This window comes from Rattus norvegicus, chromosome X (assembly GCF_021556685.1).
Source record: "Rattus norvegicus strain SHRSP/BbbUtx chromosome X, alternate assembly SHRSP_T2T, whole genome shotgun sequence".
In the NCBI taxonomy this organism is placed as follows: domain Eukaryota; kingdom Metazoa; phylum Chordata; class Mammalia; order Rodentia; family Muridae; genus Rattus; species Rattus norvegicus.
Genome location: NC_141554.1, coordinates 159,291,764 through 159,305,885, shown reverse-complemented (window position 1 = coordinate 159,305,885; position 14,122 = coordinate 159,291,764). Strand labels below are relative to the sequence as shown.

Here is a 14,122-nt window from a genome sequence, read left to right as displayed (position 1 = left end):
ACATTTATGCAAACAAGTCTACATATAGAAAATAAGAAGGCACTTGCATAAGTGTTTTCTTGGAAGGCAAACATGCTAACCCTGGGGTCAGCAGTCTAGATGTTGGTCTTAAGCCTATCACTGATGCACCATGATCTTGTGTGTATTTTTTTCTTTCAGTCATTTTGTTTTTGTATAATGTTCCTTCAGCTCCACAATTCCGAGCTATGTGTCTATCCTTCTCCACACAATCAATCTACAGATGATAGTTTAACAAAAATGTATAGTTGTGCTCTATGTATTTTGGTGGCTAGAGGTAGAGATTATTAGGAATTAATACAAAGACAATAGCACTATAGTTTAAATAAAAATGGAGCACTATGAAATTCTTTAAATTCCTACTGTTTCAGTTAATGTTTCAATATTGAGGATTAACGGATTTTCAGTCAGATGTCCTTTGTTTCTCTGACTGAATAGGCCAGAAATTACAGTATGAAGGTTTGATTTTAAAAGCTTTTAGAGGGCTAGAGAGATGGTTCAATGGTTAAGTACTTGTTGCTCTTGCAGAGAGCTGAGGTTTGATTCTCAGCCACACAGAACAGGTCACAAACGTCTATAATTCTAGTTCGAGGGGATCTGCCACCCTCTCTGGTCTCTCTTGGCACTAGGCACAATCATACATGCAGATAAAACAACCATACACTTAAAATTTAAAAGAAATGCCTAATCATTCTGAATAAAAAGAGAGAGTGATTTTTGATAGCAGTAATTATTTACACTCATTCACACATTCATGTTGCTTCTGAAATATATAAATAAAAATAAAATAAAAACAAAACAACAAAAACAAAATAAAAGACCAAAAAAAAAATTCCCCCCAAAACCAAACCAAACCAAAAAACCAAAAACCCAACAGTGGAATGGAAGTAGTTTTTATGTCTTAGATTGCTAGATACATCAGGGTCTTTTAAAACAATATATGTCATCACCTCTCAATTAGTTGTTGATGATTCTGAAGAAATGACTTACACACACAGGGCAATAATTATTTTCAAAGTCATCCTCCACCCCTAAGTTCCTTTCCGTCTCTTTCCACTCTGTTACATTGCTGGGTTACTTTACTCAGACTGTTTTTTTCTACTTTGCTTTATATTTTGGATCAGTCAATTTTTTTTTCTTGAGCCTGAATACTTTCTCTAGCACTATGTACCTGCTCTTGCCCTGGACTCCCTTGAAGAATGCCTGAGCTGACAGTTTTGAATTGGATCCACACTTCTACTTTACTGGGGTGGGGATCAGTATGGCTGAACTGTTTCTTCTTAGTGGAGTGTGAATGACAACTTTTTTGATGTACAGTTTTTAGGAGCTCATTATTATCCTTGGAGATGGAACGCGAGCAGACAAGATTGTCAAACCTTTATTTGGAGCCTGGGTTAGAAGGCACGCCCATAGAGATGGAAGGGAGAAAAGAGAAAAAAGGAGGAAGCTCACACTTTGGTCCTGAAGAGGGAAGTAAGCATCTCACAGCGGCTTGGTAATCCATACTTCCTTTATCTTCTATTTGCTCTTAGCCTTTTGCTCCTTTTTTCTCCCCTTTGCTTGCCCTGCTCCTCCCCTTCTCTCTGAGCTTCTCTAGATTTCTCTGCTGGAAACCTCAAAGAATAAAATACTACTTTAGTCTTTCGTAAAACAACCACAGATTTAAAGCCTTTGCAGCTCTGTATTCAGAACCCCAGCTTAGCCGCGTGCTCAGCACTAGGCAGTGGTAAAGCCAGGGAAGGGGTTGGGGGGGGGGGAGGAGGGGAGGAAGGTTGGGAGGGAGGGAAGGAAAGAGGGAGGGGGGTGAGGGAGGTAGGGACGAAGGTAGGGGGAGGGAGAGAGGGAGAGAAAGGGAGGGAGGGAGGAGAGAGAGAGAGAGAGAGAGAGAGAGAGAGAGAGAGAGAGAGAGAGAGAGAGAGAGAAAGGGAGGAAGCGAGGGAGGAAGAGAAGAGGGGAAGAGCGTGAGCGCGCGCTAGCTAGCTAGCAAAGCAGAGAGAAAGACTGAGATAGGGACTAGGAGAGACATCTAGAGAAAGAAAAGAAGCCACGCTCTATCAGGGCTTAGCCTCCAACTTGTTTCAGTTCATTCATCCTTTTCTCCTCTCTGCTTCGGGGAAGTGACTGTGGCACTCGGTAAGAGACAGAGATGTTCCTTCTTCCCCCTCCCCCCAATCTCAGGTCTCCTTTCCAGATAGCATCTCTTTCCCCCTTAAGGAGAGTCTCCTTGGGTTGGTCGGGAGGCGAGACAAGCTCTGCAGCTGTGATGCTATCGTGGGTTCCCCAGTGGGGCTGGTGGAAGCCCAGAGGCGGCATCTGGGCTGGGAGGCGCTGGGGTAAAACCTGGTTTGAAGAAGGGGGGTTGCGATGTGGTGGTGTATGCGCGATTTGCTTCATTGTCAGTGGATTGTTGTGTTCCTCTTTGGAAGCAGGTCAGCACTGACCTTGCAAATTGCTTGGGGGGCCCCGACAGCTGCTGCAGAAAGCTACAGTGTGGCCCCTAGCCAGAGCAGACAGCACTGTCATGACCCCTCAGAAAGCCCTAGGCACCGAGGATGGGGTAATGGCTGGAGCTCCCTCCTTTAACTCTTTCTCTGCAGCTGTGTCTGGCTGCTGGAAATCAGAAGGAAGGAGGAGACTGTGCAGCCCCCTTCCCTCTCCCTATTGCAGTCCCCAGATGCAAGTGAGTAGAAAGTTGTAAATAACTGCTTCCTTTCAAGCAGGTGGAGCCCTTCCCCCTTCATTTGAGAGGCTCACAGTGGGGTTGAGCCCCAGTTCTACAAACTTGGTAGGCTTTTATTGCTTCAGTGAGGGAAGACCCCAGTGCCTGCCCACCTCCCTAATCCCAGGTAGAGCTATGCTGATAGCCTTGACCAAGAATTCAGATTTTGCATATCCCCTACAGATGGGCATCTTCTTAGGTCCAGAAGTGTCCTTGGGAGGAGGATGGAAACACCTGATGGTTTGTGAAGATCTTTCTTCCCAGTAGGCTGCCCCCCTGCCTGCGGCTGTGGGAGAGGTTGCTGGGTAGGAGAGGAGAGGGTGGGGAGCTAAGATTTCCTTTATGAATGGTATGGATTATTAAGGGTTGTTTCCTCCACTTTGGTTGATTTGAAGCTATGAGAGGACTTAGCTGAAACTATTGTATTATCCCTAAACTTGTAAGAAACAGGATCTAGTTACTAGATAGAGGCCTCTCTCTGGAGTTAGTGACACTGTCATGGACCTGGTAATTATTTTTTGAACAAACTGTACCAATCACTAACATTTGAGTGTTTAATGTGTTTTGATCTGGGCTGAGGGTTCAATGTGTCATTATCTGTGGTTGACTGATGAGGAAACTGAGATACAGCAAGGTTAAAAGCTTGTTAAATGACAGAGCACAGCCACTTTCATTGGGAAATGAAAGCACAGGCCCCTGGATCACCAGTGACTCCCTGCTGGCAAGTGCAGAAGCAGCAGGAATGGCAGCTCATGGCTTTGGGGAGCAACCATTGACCTTGTGTAGAGCAATAGGAACTGGGAGTGATGTGGGACTCAGGCTTTATCAAGGACCCTAGAAGACTGCTCTTGGCCAACTGACTTTCTGTTTTGGAAAGGGTGCCTAGAAAAACTTTTACTTTTTCATGGTCACAGCTGAAACCAATTTGTGTCTACCTTCAGACTATCTTTTAGAAATAGGTCTTGCTGTTACTTTCTGAGAGCTTGGCTAAACATTTGTGAATTGTAGAACATTCCAACTAGAAGGCTTCCTGAAAGCCATTAAACTGATTTGTACCTAGTGCTTGAGTTTGTCCTCAGCACCCCATTTGTTGACTGCTGTCTATTTAAATTCCCCACAGTGATAGAGAACTCATTATGTGGTTCTTCATAGTTTTTGAACAACTACGTCAGAAATTTTAGAAAAAAATTATTGTTCATTGGCTCTTTGGAAATGTCTGGAAGAAACTTGCTAATTTTAAATAATTCTTCTTCACCTAGTTGAAGATGGTGGTCATGTCTTTTCCTCAAATAGTGGGTCTAATGAGACTATACAAATTAAAGAATCAGGGTTGACTTCTGGAAACTAGACTTTTTATTCATGTGCATAATAGCCAATTTGTTTGTCAGCTTCAGACTCACATTCCAGAGCTTTCTCAAGAAATGCTGATAGTATAAGGTCTGATCTTTGGAAGAACTAGCTCACTGCTGTTGTCTGGACTGCTGAAAACAAAGTTCTCTTTTGTATTTCTAAACACCATGGGCCCTTTGGGGCTAGTCATTCTAAAACAGCCAAAGGTCAACATAATAGCTAGACAAAAGATATGGAGAATAGGTCAAGATTAAGAGAAATATTAGTAAGGAGATAGTTGGATTAGTGGTGACTTCAAGACCATACGTGATTTGGAGGCTAGAAGAAAAACTGTTAGAATGTCACCAAAGGGATCCAGTATGACCAGAAAGAAAAGGAATAAATCATGCCAGGGCAGAGCACTGTTCATGAACTTGGGTTCTACTCCTGCCTCTGGTGATTTGCCAGTTCTCTTAGACACATGACTTCCCCTTCAAGACTCTTAGTTTTTCCATTTACAAAATAATTTGGTGCAGTATAGCCCTCAGGGAATTTCACATTTGAAAGGTCTTGGTCTGAAGTTTATAAAGTTTCAGTGGTGTAAAGGTTTCCAGAAGCCATCCAGGGGCAGTGCTTCTCAGACTTTAATATACAGTAATGTAAAGTGATGTCCAGTGGGATAATTCTATAATGCTAATTCTAATCTGTGATTTTAGAGTGGGGCTGGAATAGTTAAATACACAGCCTGGTGATCCTTAGACTGTTTCACTGATCACAGTCGAAGTAGCAAAGTTCTAGCGTGGTGTTCATTAAATTTAATTTAGGTATTTATTTTCACTATCAGTGAATTTGGTTATGTAGTTAGGCACTATGAAGAGGATAATAAAGGTGAACAAAAGAGACATGTTCTCTGCTTGCTTGAGGTTTGTCATTAATGGGGAAGAGGCTGGTGATCAGATATTCACACAACCATTTTAGTTAGAGGTGAACACTGTGAAGCCTAAGTATGGGGAGAATATCTAGTAGAGAACTTGGGGTTTAAGCAAAGCTTGGGGACATAGCAAACTCATTATTTCCATAAGGAGGAGATATTGAAGATACATAGAAAAGCATAGGAATTAGGATAGAAGTGGTGTAGCAGTTTTGTCTATGGACCGAGAAGGGGGTAAGGATGGAGAAGGGGAGAGAGGAAGAGAGGGTAAGAGGGAAAGTATATATTGACACCTGAGAGGAGACATACATGGTCTTTTGAAGGAATTTTAATCTTTGGATTAAATATTTGGCCTGAGAAAAGGGTTTTTAAGTAGGGTAATTGACATAGTCTAAGCTGGCTCCATTTGATATAGGCTTACTATGTGTTTAAAATAGTCCAAAGAAAATATGGGAGACACAGTATGGGTTAGACTAGTCTCTGTGGTCTGAGATGACAGTAAAATAGGAAGGGAAGAAATATGCAAGCAATGCATGTAGTAGGAATGTAAGATCCAAAGCCATTAGAGATGCAAAGGGCTTCAAAGGGAACACAGACAACTCCTGGAAGTGGATTTTTAAATTGTGCATTTAAGATTAGACAGACTTTAGACAATAGTGCTTGGGGATGGCCACTTGTATATGATGAAATAACATATGTATAAGAAATGTTTGGCAAATAGGTGGGGATCTTGACTATAAGCAATTGAAGGCCAGCTTGGAAAAAAAGATTTATATGCAAAAGAGATAGCATAGCTCTCACTAATTGTGAGCAATCTGATCTGGACAGGCTGAGTGGTTTGATTTGTTGGAATTCACACAGATAGTAATGCTATTGCTGAATCTCAGACGAGCTGCTGAGTGTAGCTGAAATGTGGGCTTGGAGCTCAGCAAAGAAGCCATGTGGAGACACTAGTGTCTCTCAAGTTTTGAAATAAGAAAAGAGATACAACTGTGGTATTTTGGTGAATATATTTAGGTTATAAGAGAAGGAGACAAACCCATTTAAATGCTAGCAAAGAGGTTTAGATGGGGAGGAGAATGTACTGTTCTAAGAGGAAAGATGTGATCAGTATTGCATTTTACAGGAGAGTTGAGTACCAACAAACAGTACTCAATTTTGTGTCGAGTCCTTCTCACCCTGAAGCTCACAGTGCTTACTAACATTGAAGTTGGATGATACATAACCATTTTGTAGATATCTTGCAGGTGCTAATACTGCAATAGCAGGGAAAAAGAATGATCCCCTCCAGGCTTAGGTCCACAGGAGTGTAATCTTACTTTAAAATCAGATGATATGAATTAACTTAACTTATACTCTCATTGCACCAGGACCCTTTTCAGATCCCAGACTTTGTACGGTCAACAATTTATAGTAAAAGGCACCTGACAAAGAAAACATTTTTTTTTGCGAATAATCATATACTAAAAAAAAAAAACTCTCCCTATATGGATTGTGATAGCTTAATTTTATAATTTATTCTTGAATTGGACACTGACTTAGTTTTTTATGACTTGTGTGAGCCTCAATTTTGATAGTTGTGGGATGGGGGGTGGAGGTTGGACTAGACCTAGCTATGAGGTTCTATAGTGCTTTATAGAATAATATGTTCTAACCACTTGTGCATATGTTTCAAGTTTAGCCACTTACTGAACTAACAATGAACATTTTGACAGAGTGCTTTGAGGCTTTGCAAGACACCATAGGGGAGGACTCTTTGTTGTTGTATTCTCCAGATGTTTGAAATTGTGACTGTCCTGAGAGCTAAAGGAACTTTCTCTTAAGATCTGGAGTAAAGCTGCTATTAGGTGCTATTTCCATTATGGGCATTTTGAAAGCTGTGAAAGACACTGAGTAAAATGGCACAGGTCACTGTGAAGCAGAAGAGGTGGTTATCTTGTATGCTGAAATGCAATGGTTCAGGCATGCTCTTCCTAGGGGTAAATGCTGTGTAGTAATAGAAAAACATTTTTTTATACTTGAAACATGATTTAAAAGGTATTGATATCTATACACAGTATGTCTCCCCAGTATCCATAGAAGGAAGAATAAAAATCACCAGGCTGCGTATTTAGAGGGTTGATTTTCAGTTTGGAAATGCTTTCTTGAAAGAAATGAGTATTATATAGATTCTTGTGAAGGGAAGGGAGGTGCTTGCAGACAGAATTATGCAAGTGACCATAACAGTCATCACTCAGTGTATATGTTCACCTGCTTTCAGTGTGAATGTTTCTAGGACAGGCTGTTTACTACTATCTGATGAGTTAATCAGTACCTGATGTTGTTATGCAGATGTTATTGTCTTCAAGTTATTCTTCATTTTGGTCTGAAACACATTTTAACATCTAACCTATTGGCATTGCTCCATGGATTTCCATTCCTCTCCTATAACAGCCATTTACACCTTGAAAGACCAGTTAGTCTTTTTTGTACCTTTCCTTTGCTCTGTATAGCCTCAGTCTTGCAGGCCCTATGGTATACATTTTTGAATATCTTCTCTATCAGGTTCTTCACTTTCAGAATAACTTTAAAAATGTACTTTTGTTGATTATTTGAGGCTTTAATATAACACATTTTGACCATATCCATCCCAATTTTTCCTATATCAAACCTCTCTACTCTCATCTCTCTATCCTTTCAAGTTTGAGTTTATTTTTTTTTCATTCTCACCAAAAAGTTTGGTTTGGGTTGGCCTACTACTTGGGACTGAAGCCTGCCCAGATATGTGGTTGCTCTACCTGGGTACTGACATTAGAGAAAGCTGACTGCCTGTCAGCTATGACTCCCTATGTACAACTGTCCTGTGTGTCCAGAAAACCATTTTCCTAATGTTGTCCACATAGGTCATATGGCTAGTAGATTAGCATGATTGTCGAATGGGTGATGGCTAATCCTGAACTTATTCCCTTATGCAGTATTTCCCAGAACTTTAATTTTAAAAGTCTACTTTCAGTCTACTTCAAGACTGCAATATATACCTTTATTTTTTCATGATATAAAAACCAAATAACCTCATTATAGAAAAATTAGAAATTGTGTCTATGTGGTTAGGACAAAACGGCAACCAACAGATTGGGAAAAGATCTTTACCAATCCTACAACAGATAGAGGCCTTATTTCCAAAATATACAAAGAACTCAAGAAGTTAGACCGCAGGGAAACAAATAACCCTATTAAAAAATGGGGTTCAGAGCTAAACAAAGAATTCACAGCTGAGGAATGCCGAATGGCTGAGAAACACCTAAAGAAATGTTCAACATCTTTAGTCATAAGGGAAATGCAAATCAAAACACCCCTGAGATTTCACCTCACACCAGTGAGAATGGCTAAGATCAAAAACTCAGGTGACAGCAGATGCTGGCGAGGATGTGGAGAAAGAGGAACACTCCTCCATTGTTGGTGGGATTGCAGACTGGTACAACCATTCTGGAAATCAGTCTGGAGGTTCCTCAGAAAATTGGACATTGAACTGCCTGATGATCCAGCTATACCTCTCTTGGGCATATACCCAAAAGATGCCTCAACATATAAAAGAGACACGTGCTCCACTATGTTCATCGCAGCCTTATTTATAATAGCCAGAAGCTGGAAAGAACCCAGATGCCCTTCAACAGAGGAATGGATACAGAAAATGTGGTACATCTACACAATGGAATATTACTCAGCTATCAAAAACAACGAGTTTATGAAATTCGTAGGCAAATGGTTGGAACTGGAAAATATCATCCTGAGTGAGCTAACCCAATCACAGAAAGACATACATGGTATGCACTCATTGATAAGTGGCTATTAGCCCAAATGCTTGAATTACCCTAGATCCCTAGAACAAACGAAACTCAAGACGGATGATCAAAATGTGAATGCTTCACTCCTTCTTTAAATGAGGAAAAAGAATACCCTTGGCAAGGAAGGGAGAGGCAAAGATTAAAACAGAGACTGAAGGAACACCCATTCAGAGCCTGCCCCACATGTGGCCCATACATATACAGCCACCCAATTAGACAAGATGGATGAAGCAAAGAAGTGCAGACCGACAGGAGCCGGATGTAGATCGCTCCTGAGAGACACAGCCAGAATACAGCAAATATAGAGGCGAATGCCAGCAGCAAACCACTGAACTGAGAATAGGTCCCCTATTGAAGGAATCAGAGAAAGAACTGGAAGAGCTTGAAGGGGCTCGAGACCCCATATGTACAACAATGCCAAGCAACCAGAGCTTCCAGGGACTAAGCCACTACCTAAAGACTATACATGGACTGACCCTGGACTCTGACCCCATAGGTAGCAATGAATATCCTAGTAAGAGCACCAGTGGAAGGGGAAGCCCTGGGTCCTGCTAAGACTGAACCCACAGTGAACTAGTCTATGGGGGGAGGGCGGCAATGGGGGGAGGGTTGGGAGGGGAACACCCATAAGGAAGGGGAGGGGGGAGGGGGATGTTTGCCCGGAAACCGGGAAAGGGAATAACACTCGAAATGTATATAAGAAATACTCAAGTTAATAAAAAAAAAAAGATTATATTAAAATAAAATTTAAAAATTAAAAAAAAAAAAAGAAATTGTGTCTAAGATAAAACTCCTGAAAGAACTTGCAATGCTTCCTTCCAGATGTGTTTCTGTGTTTACAAGACCATTAGTGTTGTGTGTGTGCGCGCATGAGCATATGTGTGTGTTTGTGTGTGTCATAACTATTTTTCATTAATACTACATTCTGAGACTTTTCACTTCATTAAGCAGCTTTCAAGAATTTTTAACAGCTGCATAATTTTATGGCATCATTATCTGACAGCCCAATATTGACTGTTGAAATTGTTTTCAATTGTGAGTAGCTCTGCATTTATCTTATGCATATTATACATCATTGTTCTTTGAACTTTACCTCTTTAAGGGCTCCACTCAAATGCTACTGCACTGAAGTCCTCTATAATAATCTTAGGGAAAACAAAACAAAACAAAAGAAAAAACCAAACAAACTGCAAAGTAATCTCCTGCAATCTGTACCCTGTTCTTCTCTTTTCTTTGATTTGCATCAACACCCAACTAGATTCCATAGTAGACCTTTACCTTAGAAAGTATGGAGAGGATTTCCCTCTATATTGCTCATTATTATATCCTTTAATATCTACTAATTTTATATAATAATTTTTAAAATGAATTATTGAAATGAGTGAAGAGGCATTGGTGGGCCTATGGGTGCTAACTTTTAAAATCACTTGATGTGCTGTATAAGATGGGCAGTGTCTGCTCATGCAGCTGCACCATATATATTTTTGCTAACCTGACAGGCAAAATAGTTGCTTTAATGATTATTCTTAAAATAGTGTATGTGAATACCTCTTATATTTCTTTGTTTCCTTTTTGTGTATGTTGTTCCTGTTGAGAATTTAAATGATTTTTATTTATTTTATTGTATTTAGTAGACATTAGGCCATTTTCACCACTATGAAAATATTTTTGCCTGTTTTCATTTTAAAAGAACTTTTACATACAGCAATCTTAATTTGTACATGATTATATCCATCGCTTGATTTGTAATTTCTTCTCATGAATTATGTTGCAGCTCTTCATTGAAAATTTAATAAGTGTTGAATAGATTTTGTTTAGTTTTCATTGCTTCTGCTTAATCCCTCAGAAATTTATGTTGCAGTATGGCGTGAGGTAATTTTCTAAATTGTTTTCCCTTCAGTTGTTTCACAGCAGCAAATATTGAATAATTCATTCTTTCCCACTGTTGCGTAATATATCTAAATTGTTATATATAGTATGTTCTTTGGGGGAATTTATCTACTCTCCATTTCTGTGGTCTGTCTCTTTTTGTCCTAGTTATAAAGTTCAAATATTACTAAAATATCATTTAAACTTTGAAGCTTTTAAATAATTCTGATCACCTCAGCTTTTCTACTTATTATAACCATACGATCACTGAGTCCCAATGTGTTTACTTGAGTATATAAAAGACTCATACCTTTAACTTTGCAGAGGAGAACCCTCTACTATTGTTGCACTTAGCTGAGTATGGCTTGTCTACAGAGAATTTGATATTAATTATTTAACTTCTATTTCTCACTTTGTTCAAATTTGTTATGAAGTCATGGCTGAGAAGTTTATCTTTGTATTTGAAAATCAAACATGTTAGCATTTTAAATTCCTTTTTAGACAGGGTCTCTGTGTAACCCTTGCTGTCCTGGAACTGCATGTGCTACATTTATTACAGCTGATGGACTGATACATTCTTACTAACCAAAATTCATGGTGGGCATTGGGGTGAGTCTATTTCCTGCAGTTAAATGTGAGTTTTAGCATGTATAATGCCATATAGTCACCACTGTATTATTTTACTGAATAGCTTTACAATTCCCTGTGACTGACCTAGTCATTGCTCTCAGCAATCCAAACCTATACTCATCATTGATCTTTTGTTTTTATCTGTTTTTTAAAGATTATGATATAATTACATTTTCCCCTTTTGCCTCCAATGCCTCTTATACATTCCTTTTATGCTCTCTTTCAAATGCATGGTCTTTTTCATGAATTCTGTTACTTACATACACATACATACATTTATATTCCTAAATACATACATATAATATACTCGGTTAGTGTAATGTTATTAGTTTTTTCAGGACTTTTTGTTTTTATCAGTATATTTTATATAAAATGAGTTTCATTTTGACATTTTACCTTCTCTTGTCTTCTTCCCTCATGTAGCTGGACAACCCATTTTACTCTCATGTTGTTGAATTTTATTCTGCATGTAACAGAAAATATGACATGAGACATTTGTCATTTTATTCACTGTATACTTTTGCCTTTTTCAATTTTTATTTTCACTTGTCAGTATGGATTTAAGGTTCCTCAGTTTCTTTTAATGGCTTGGTAGCTCATTTATTTGTCTTTATTAAAGAGTGATACTCTACTGCATTGGAATGTTACAGTATTTAAAACACTGTTCACCTAGAGAAGGATATTTTGGTTGTTTCCATGTTTTGACAGTTAAGAATAAAGCCGTCACTAACATTTATATTTAGGATTTTGAACTCAGTGGGTGAATTGAAAGAGTTCAACTGTGAGATTACATGGAAAGATTGACAGTCTTTTTTTTTCCTTCAACCCACTAATCAAATTTCTTTATTTCTAAGATTGACAGTTTTACAAGGTGGCTAGCTACTTTGGCATTCCCGGCAGCAGCAGCTGTTGCTCTATTTTTTGCTAGCATTTGATATTGCAGCATCTTGGACTGCAGTCATTCTTATAGATCTTTAGTATCATTTCAGTGTTTTGCTTTGCAAGCCCCTAATTGACATTGCACTCAACGTATTTTTGTCATTGTTAAGAGTTTTGGTAATGTGTGTATTTAGTTCTTTTGTCCCTTTTATAAAGACAGGATCTACCCATGTACCTTAAGAACTTAAAAATATATGTGTTTAATAATAATTAGTGAAAAAAATATGCCGTGATTCTGAAGGACAGTGGGTGGAGCAATATGGAAAGGTTTAGGGGGAGAAACAATGAAGGGGAAACATTGTAATTAAATTACAATTTCAAAAATAAAAAGTGACAAAGAATTCTATGTTATCTATGATAACATACTTGTAACAATGTTGTAATTGTTTCTCCTTAATGTCATAACAGAGTATGAGGGAGAAGAAGAGAAACTGGAAAAAGTTTCTTCATTTTATGTCTTATCTACTATACCACCGTTGCAAAAAAGTTGCAAGCATATACATGAAAAATATTGTTTTTACCGTCTCTGTACATATATATGTATATATATACGTGTATATATATATACATATGTGTGTGTGTGTGTATTTATGAGTGTGGGGGGCACACATGCTACAGTGCCTACATGTGGAGGTCATAGGGCAACTTGGAAGGAACTTGTTCTCTTACACAATGTGGTTCTGTAGGCCATGTGCCACTGAGCCATCTCAATGTCCTTGTAGTCTTCCTCCTCCAACTCCTCCTCCTTCTTGTATTGCAATTAGTGTTGTTATTTTATTAGTATATTAGAAAGCATTTGTCTGTTGTCTATTAACCTTACATCTTCGTTTGTTAAGTCTTTCTAGAGGATGTGTTGTTGTAGCTCATGTCGTTCCTTGCTTCCTTATGACTAGTTATTGAATATCCTTTCTTGTATTTCTCAGCCATATGAATACTTTCTTTGAAGAAATGTCCATTTATTGGCACATTAATGTTTGGAATATTTACATTATTACTGTATACATAATATTTTAATATTATTTTATATTATCAATATAATATAAAATAATATATTATTAATATAATATAAAATAATATATTTATATATTATATATTAATTAATATTATATTTATATATAAATGTACATACATACACGATTGCTCATGTGACAAACCCTTTAAAAGATGCATAATTTAAGATTATTTTTTCTTCTTTGGTTTGTAATTTCATTTCTTAGTGTGTCTTGTATTATGATGGTTACCTTTTGGCTTTAAGACATTTGTGCCTTACATGATGTTCCTCTTGGCTGTTGTTTATTCTCAGTCCTGTAGAGTATACTCCCCTTCTCTTTACAATGAACTCTGGTTATCCTCACTATAAAAAGTCTTTGCCTCTATTTCAAAATGACTTTGTTCATTTTGTTGTAGAATTCTTTATAATTAGATTTTATTTCTTTGATTTAGGTTTTAGATAGATTATCTGTTCATCTGTTTATGAACACTTAGGCTCATTCCATTTTTTGTTTAGTGTGAATGCAGCTACTGTGGACATAGGATAAGTTTGACACGCTAGTTTCATTTACTTTGTAATTTTTTATTTTTAGTTTCACTTGTAAATATGGGTTTAAGGTCCTTCAGGGTCTTTTAATGGATTGGCAGCTCATTTATTTCTCTTTATTAAAGAATAATATTCTACTGCATTGAAATGTTACAGTATTTTATGTATGTATCTAGCAGAGGTCTAGGTGGATCATGTGGCAATTCTATTTTTCAGCCTTTAAGGAACCTCTATAGTGTTTTCTGTAGTTATACTGGTTTACATTCCCACTGACAATATATCAGCACTTGTCACTATAGCAGGACTGAGTGAGATACAATCTTTCC

At 38.2% G+C, this 14,122-nt stretch overlaps 1 protein-coding gene across 2 annotated transcripts in view; it reads left to right on the top strand.

Annotated features, from left to right (window-relative positions):
- The first annotated feature begins 1,319 nt into the window (after nucleotides 1–1,319).
- Nucleotides 1,320–14,122, top strand: part of Gabra3 (gamma-aminobutyric acid type A receptor subunit alpha 3) — a 240,372-nt gene continuing 227,569 nt past the window's right edge. Inside the window, exon 1 of one of the 2 annotated variants that reach the window (NM_017069.3) lies at nucleotides 1,320–1,513. The gene's annotated coding sequence lies outside the window, so the exon portion shown is untranslated. Of the gene's footprint in view, nucleotides 1,514–1,844; nucleotides 2,152–14,122 lie in introns of those variants that run through there. The other variant, XM_087599124.1, reaches the window with a different exon arrangement.